Source organism: Bos indicus, chromosome 24, assembly GCF_029378745.1.
Source record: "Bos indicus isolate NIAB-ARS_2022 breed Sahiwal x Tharparkar chromosome 24, NIAB-ARS_B.indTharparkar_mat_pri_1.0, whole genome shotgun sequence".
NCBI lineage: Eukaryota > Metazoa > Chordata > Mammalia > Artiodactyla > Bovidae > Bos > Bos indicus.
Genome location: NC_091783.1, coordinates 30,025,832 through 30,033,092, shown reverse-complemented (window position 1 = coordinate 30,033,092; position 7,261 = coordinate 30,025,832).

Sequence of the window (7,261 nt, the reverse complement as noted above, 5' to 3'; positions counted from 1 at the left end):
AACTGGCCTCTTTTAAACATTTGTTTTTAAAATTTAAATTGTACCTGCGTGAGAAAATTGCTTTTCCTCAAGTCATCTCTTTCTTGTTGTATATTTCTTGTCTGCAGGAAAATAAAATAGAGGACTATATAGGATATGGCATCATCATTGATGACTTTTACCCACTGTATAAGCATAAAGACTTCCCTGGTGACTCAGATGGTAAAGGGTCTGTGTACAATGTGGGAGACCTGGGTTCGATCCCTGGGTTGGGAAGATTCCCTGGAGAAGGAAATGGCAACCCATTTACTTGTACTCTCGCCTAGAAAATCCCATGGACGGAGGAGCCTGGTGTCCATGGGGTCGCAAAGAGTCGGACACGACTGAGCAACTTCATGACTTCACTCACTTAAGTTTAAAGAGTTGCTGGAAACATAATGAAAATGGAATTACAATGCCAACAGAATTAGAGGTAAGAAGGCTTAATAAGACTGACTCCAAATTGCAGGTAAGAGTGTTAATGTGTCAGCACATTCTGAGAAGATTCTTATAAATTGTTCTGGTAGTTCATAATCTCTGATAGCTTCCTAATCTCAGAGAACAATGAAAATGGAAAGAGAATTGGGAGGAAAAGTACATGGTCATACCAAATGTCAATATAGTGCCTGGCCTACTATAAGCAAGCATGAATTATTTATTGACAGAATCAAGTTAAACTTAAAATAAGTTTTATAGAAAAGATGAAATAATCCAGCATTATTTAAGCCATCTTCAAAATTTTTTAAACTGAAAAATATTTTAAAGAAAATGGGCTAAGATTGACAGCATCAAGGATCATAAAATATTCAGTTCAGTTCAGTTCAGTCGCTCAGTCATGTCCAACTCTTTGCGACCCCATGAATCGCAGCACGCCAGGCCTCCCTGTCCATCACCAACTCCTGGAGTTCACTCAAACTCACGTCCATCAAGTCAGTGATGCCATCCAGCCATCTCATCCTCTGTCGTCCCCTTCTCCTCCTGCCCCCAATCCCTCCCAGCATCAGGGTATTTTCCAATGAGTCAACTCTTTGCATGAGGTGGCCAAAGTATAAAATAGACAAAAGATAAGGTTTCTTTTGTCTATTTATTTATCGTATATTTATTGAGCATCTCCCGTGTTCACAGTTGCCCCTCTGGATTGGCTGGTAAACAAGAGAAATAAGATCTCTGCCTTTATGTCATTTACACTCTAGTGAGAAAAGGATATTAAATAAGCATACAAAATAAACAAATTATGTTGTGAAGGAAATAAGTAGGTTTATATGATAGTTAATAGGGGGAAAGGGCACTGAGGTAGAAGTTTAGGAAGGAAGGTGACATTTGAGCCAAGTCCTTAAAGATGGAAAGGAGTCAATTAAGCCAAGAGCCTTGGGAATAGTTTTCTGGGCAGAAGGATCAGAATGTGCAAAATCTCTGAGCTGAAAAAGAGTTTGGTGTATTCAAGGAACAGAAAGAAAACCAAAAGGGCTTTGAGGGGCAGGACAAGTTCCCATGAGCTGAGGCTAAAGACATCAAAGGGCCCCATTCATAGGGAGCTCGTGGACATGATAAGGCATTCACACTTTTATGTGTGGAGTGAAGCTGTTGAATGGTTTTAAGAATCAGATCAGATCAGATCAGATCAGTCACTCAGTCATGTCCGACTCTTTGCGACCCCATGAGTCGCAGCACACCAGGCCTCCCTGTCCATCACCAACTCCCGGAGTTCACTCAGACTCACGTCCATCGAGTCAGTGATGCCATCCAGCCATCTCATCCTCTGTCGTCCCCTTCTCCTCCTGCCCCCAATCCCTCCCAGCATCAGAGGCTTTTCCAATGAGTCAACTCTTCGCATGAGGTGGCCAAAGTACTGGAGTTTCAGCTTTAGCATCATTCCTTCCAAAGAAATCCCAGGGCTGATCTCCTTCAGAAGGGACTGGTTGGATCTCCTTTCAGTCCAATGGACTCTCAAGAGTCTTCTCCAACACCACAGTTCCAAAGCATCAATTCTTCGGCGCTCAGCTTTCTTCACAGTCCAACTCTCACATCCATACATGACCACAGGAAAAACCATAGCCTTGACTAGACGAAACTTTGTTGGCAAAGTAATGTCTCTGCTTCTGAATATGCTATCTAGGTTGGTTATAGCTTTCCTTCCAAGGAGTAAGCGTCTTTTAATTTCATGGCTGCAGTCACCATCTGTAGTGATTTATATTTCTTGATGCTGGATGTAAATGAACAGCAGTTTGAATTAACACAGAGGTTGTATTATTGTTTCATGGGTTCAAACATCTTTTAAAAATGGAACAATTTCTCCTTGAAGGGTGTTCTCTATAAGGGCCTACCCTTAGGTGTGTGGCATAGTTTATTAATCATAACACGAGGACCCCTTACATCAGTGACGTAGACACACACACACACAACATAAGCAAGTCAATTATTTTTGTGTCTGCTTACATCTTTAACCAGAATCATAAATCCATCTATAGATGTGTGCTTAAATTTAGAATCAGTCCTATAATTAATTCTGGTGATGTTTTGCATACAATTATGAATGGATTTTTGATTTGGCTAATGTGATCTGAAGAGGAAAGATTTCTGCAAATCTCGTTCAGTTGTTATCATTGTCATTCCCACTGAAATTGTGGACCTATTTGAGCTTTTACAACTTTGAAAAACAGCAACTCTGAGACTTGCTTGGTTTTACTCTTTGTTAAAAAGAAAAAACAAAGCACCCAGTAGGAGCTGCACACCCATGAACTGGATCCCACAGACCCTCTGATGACAGGAAACAGCAGGCCCTAGCTCATGGCCCAAAGAATGTTGGCTGTGTTCCTGGTATTTGAGCTCCTTTTTGACTATTTTGCTGTTGCTTTAGTCATGTTATAAAATTGTGGGTTGTCCAAAACCCTGAGGTATCATAATTCAAGCAGTTATGCAGGAAATTTGTCAACTTAAAATTGCAGGAGATGTGATGGGAGGGGGTGTTAGTTAGAGTGGCCTTAACAAAGCACTGCAGACTGGGTGGCTTAACCCACAGATATGTAATGTGTCACAATTTTGGAGCCTAGGAGTTCAAGATCTAGGGTCGATAAGGTGAGTTCCTTCTGAGGTCTCTCTCCTTGGCTTATATACGATCATCTTCCCTACATCTCACATTGTCTTCCCTCTGTACCTGTCTGTAGCCTAATCTCTTAAAGGAACCATAAGTCTTATTGGATTCGGGCTCCCACTAATGACCTTGCTGCTGCTGCTGCTGCTGCTAAGTCGCTTCAGTCGTGTCCGACTCTGTGCGACCCCATAGACGGCAGCCCATCAGGCTCCCCTGTCCTTGGGATTCTCCAGGCAAGAACACTGGAGTGGGTTGCCATTTCCTTCTCCAATGCATGAAAGTGGAAAGTGAAGGTGAAGTCGCTCAGTCCTGTCCAACTTTTAGCGACACCATGGACTGCAGCCCACCAGGCTCCTGCAGGGATTTTCCAGGCAAGAGTACTGCAGTGGGGTGCCATTGCCTTCAAATTACCTCTTTAAAGGGGCTTCCCAGGTGGCTCAGTGGTAAAGAATCTGGGTCAGAAAGGTCCCCTGGAGAAGAAAATGGCAACCCACTGAAGTATTCTTGCCTGGGAAATTCCATGGACAGAGGAGCCTGGTGGGTCCATGAGGTCGCAGAAGAGTTGGACATGACTTAGCTACTAAACAGCAATAACAACAAAAGAATCTCATTAAAGACCTTTTTAAGGTAAGAAATCTGAAAATTTAAAGGAAAGATATTGGGACTACCCTGGTGGTTCAGTGGTTAAGAATCCATCTTGTAGTGCAGTGGATGAGTTTGATCCCTGGTCAGGGAAGTCAGATCCCACATGCTGTGAAGCAACTAAGCCCATGCACCTCAACTACTGAGCCCATGCACTCTGGAGCCTGCTTGCCATGACTAGGAAGATGATGTGCCCCAACAGAAGATCCTTCATGATGCAATGAAGATCCCACATGCTGCAATGAAGAGCGCCTAATGCAGCCAAATAAATAAATATTTTTTAAAAGGAAAAGTATTAACAATTTTTTTATGCAGACTGAACTCACTAAGCTCCACTCAACCTTGAACTTTTCAACTTTCATGCAATGTCAATTTGCAGAATGCCATAGCCTACCCTTTTTGAACTACCTTATTCAATATCTCTAATTTCTCGTGTATGTGTGCTAAGTCACTTCAGTCCTGTCAGACTCTGTACAGCCCTGTGGGCTGTAGCCACCAGGCTCCTCTGTCCACGGAATTCTCCAGGTAAGAATACTGGTGTGGGTTGCCATGCCTTCCTCCAGGGGATCTTTCTGACCCAGGGATTGAACCTGCATCTCTTATGTCTCCTGCATTGGCAGGCAGGTTCTTTACCACTAGACTTGGGAAGCCGCAATTTCTTGTACAAATTAAAATAAAGGCTATGATACCTAGAGACCCCCTTTTTTCCATTGTGCAAAGGAATTGCAATGGTTTCAAGGAAGATGACTTCAAAAGTGATGGAATTATAGTACCATGTGGTGTTTAGATCTAGAGTGAAAAGTTTAGAAACATGCACGGTGGGAAAGGAATATATGAGGCAAAGTAATTTTAACTATTTCACTAGAAGGTCAGATTATTATAAAAAGTTGTATTGTTCATTTAAGCAGTAATTTGAAATTTACTGATTACAAGGCTTGTTCCCATGTGGTAGAATTTTGCCCACGTGAGAGTTCACTGTCTTGATTCATGGTTTAAAATTGTTATTATTTTCCAACTCTCAAAATATTAGATCACAGTGATGGGTATTTTTGGCTTTCCTCTCCACATCCAAATACCACTTCCCCATCCTGCCCTAGAGACCCACTTTGTCAGAGGGCAAGTCTGTATGAACCAAATCTTCAGATCTCCTTGTCTTCTGGCTTCTGGGTAAGTTCTGCCAGTGGGATGCTGGTGCAGGCATTCTACTCTCTTTCTGGATGATTTTCTTAAAAGCAGCCCACATGTTTGTAAATCATCTGCCTACTGAATTTTCCTCAATGTACCCCGTTGGTATGCCATCCTACCTGCATTCCTCTGTACCTAGACAGACTTATCTCCCAAAGAATAAATCTATTTCCAGTTCAATTACATTATTTAGCAGATAAGAAAGCAGAGTCCAGAGATTTCCCTGGAGGTCCAGTGGTTAAGGCTCTGAGCTCCCAATGCAAGGGACATGGGTTCGACCCCTGGTCAGGGAACTAAAATCCCATATGCTGGTCTGTGCAGCCAAAAGAAAAAAAGAAAGCAGTGTCCACTCTGTTGAATTGATACAATCATTCTTTCTCACATTAAACATCTTTACTGGGTGTCTACCATACTCCTGACACCATGTTTAGTGTGGGGGCTGTGAGAGAACGGGGTCTCAAGGAACTGAATGTCTGTTGCGGGAGAGCAAAGGGAGGCAGTCATGTTAGCAAAAATGCTACAGGAGAAGACTAGAGGGTCACCTAACCTTGGGAGAGTGGTCAGGGAGCATCAAGGAAACTTCCAGAAGTGGTAACTCAATTCAAATTTGAGGAGTAGGATTGGAATCAAAGAGGAGAAATGAGGGAAGGGAGACTTTTGAGTCACAAGAAAACATATCTGAGGAGGTCCAGGGTTGAGAAAGAGCATGGTGTATTTGCAGCACACAAAATAGCTCAGTGGAGTGAAGGATATGAAGTTTCAAATGTTAGCAGGGGTTTTGTGTGTTTGGGGGCTTCCCAGGTGACACAGTGGTAAAAGAAGCCACCTGACAATGCAGGAGATGCAAGAGCTGTGGGTTTGATCCCTAGGTTGGAAAGAGCCCCTGGAGTAGAAAATGGCAACCTGCTCCAGTATTCTTGCCTGGGAAATCCCATGGACAGATAAGCCTGGCAGGCTACAGTCCATGCGGTCCCAAAGAGTTGGACATGACTGAGCACGAACACCTAAGTGTGTATTGTTTTAAGGAATCTGAACTTTATTCTAAAAGCAATGGGGAGAATGAGGTAATAAGCAAGAGAATAACACCCCAGAAATCTCACACTGGCTGAGCGTGCAAAATGCTCAAGGCTGGAGGCACAGAAGCCAGTGAGGGAACCATTGCATTAATCTAGGCAAGAGATGAGAGTGATCTGAACAAATGCTTGGGCAGTAGGAGAGGGGGAAGTGGAGTGGCGGGAATGATGTAATCTATGGAAAACTTGCCAGCGGTGAAGCAGGTAGCACTGTAATAAACTGAACTTCAGAATATACATAGCTCTGCTTATCAAGAAAAGTTGAACTTTAAACTTATTATAACCTTTCAGGAATTTCAGTCATTTTTTGTTATTGCTGAAACAGCCATTGTTAGAAAGTTCATGGAAAATTGAAGTTGTAGTCTTTAGAGTGATTTGAGTGGGGCTCATTGATTAGTTGGCCCAAAATAAATATTTGCTGGGTGAAATAATCATCTGCCTTTTAAAAATAATTTACCTTTAGTGCTACTAGATTTCTGTTATATGTTTGCAACTTCACTTTATCATTCTAGTCTTAAGAAGAATAAAATCACATAATGACATTAAAAATTAATAATTTACAACAGCCCTATGTGGTGGGTATGGTATTCTTGTAATGAACTTGTAAAAGGTCTTGGTAGATTGTAATACAATTGAAAAAAAATTGCAAATGCTATCTTTATGATCCTTAGCACATAAATATGTTTTCTTTATCTATTTTTTAGGAAGTCCAGTATGCATTGAACTGTGAGTAAGATACTACATTCTCTTTGATAATGATAGTGATAGTAGGGCTTGGTAGAAAGAAATTTTTTATCTTTATTTTAGGACAGAAGGATATTATTTACTAAATTTCAAAGTTTTTGCACTGATTATCACCTTGGTGACTTGAAAAAAAAATTGCCCTAATTCCAGAAATAACTGAAAAAGTTATTAGAAACACAAAAGATCTTCAAAAATATTTTTAATGACCAGGATGTATTTAAGGAAATAACATTTTTAGAACTGTGTAAGATATAAAAGCAGTAAAGACGTTTGAAAGCCACTTCAATTTGACTTGGATTATAAATGTATTCGGACCAAGCAAATCTACATCATTATGTTATTAATCTTCCTCAAATCCCAAAGAAAATAGTTGGTTTACTAAGGACTTACATATATGATTAAGTTAAATATGATCCTTCATAAATTCCTATAATCTTTTAGTTGTAGCTGGCCTGAAGTTGATAAACAGTTACATTTCTGGTTTAATGTTAAAATATTTGCTGGTGGT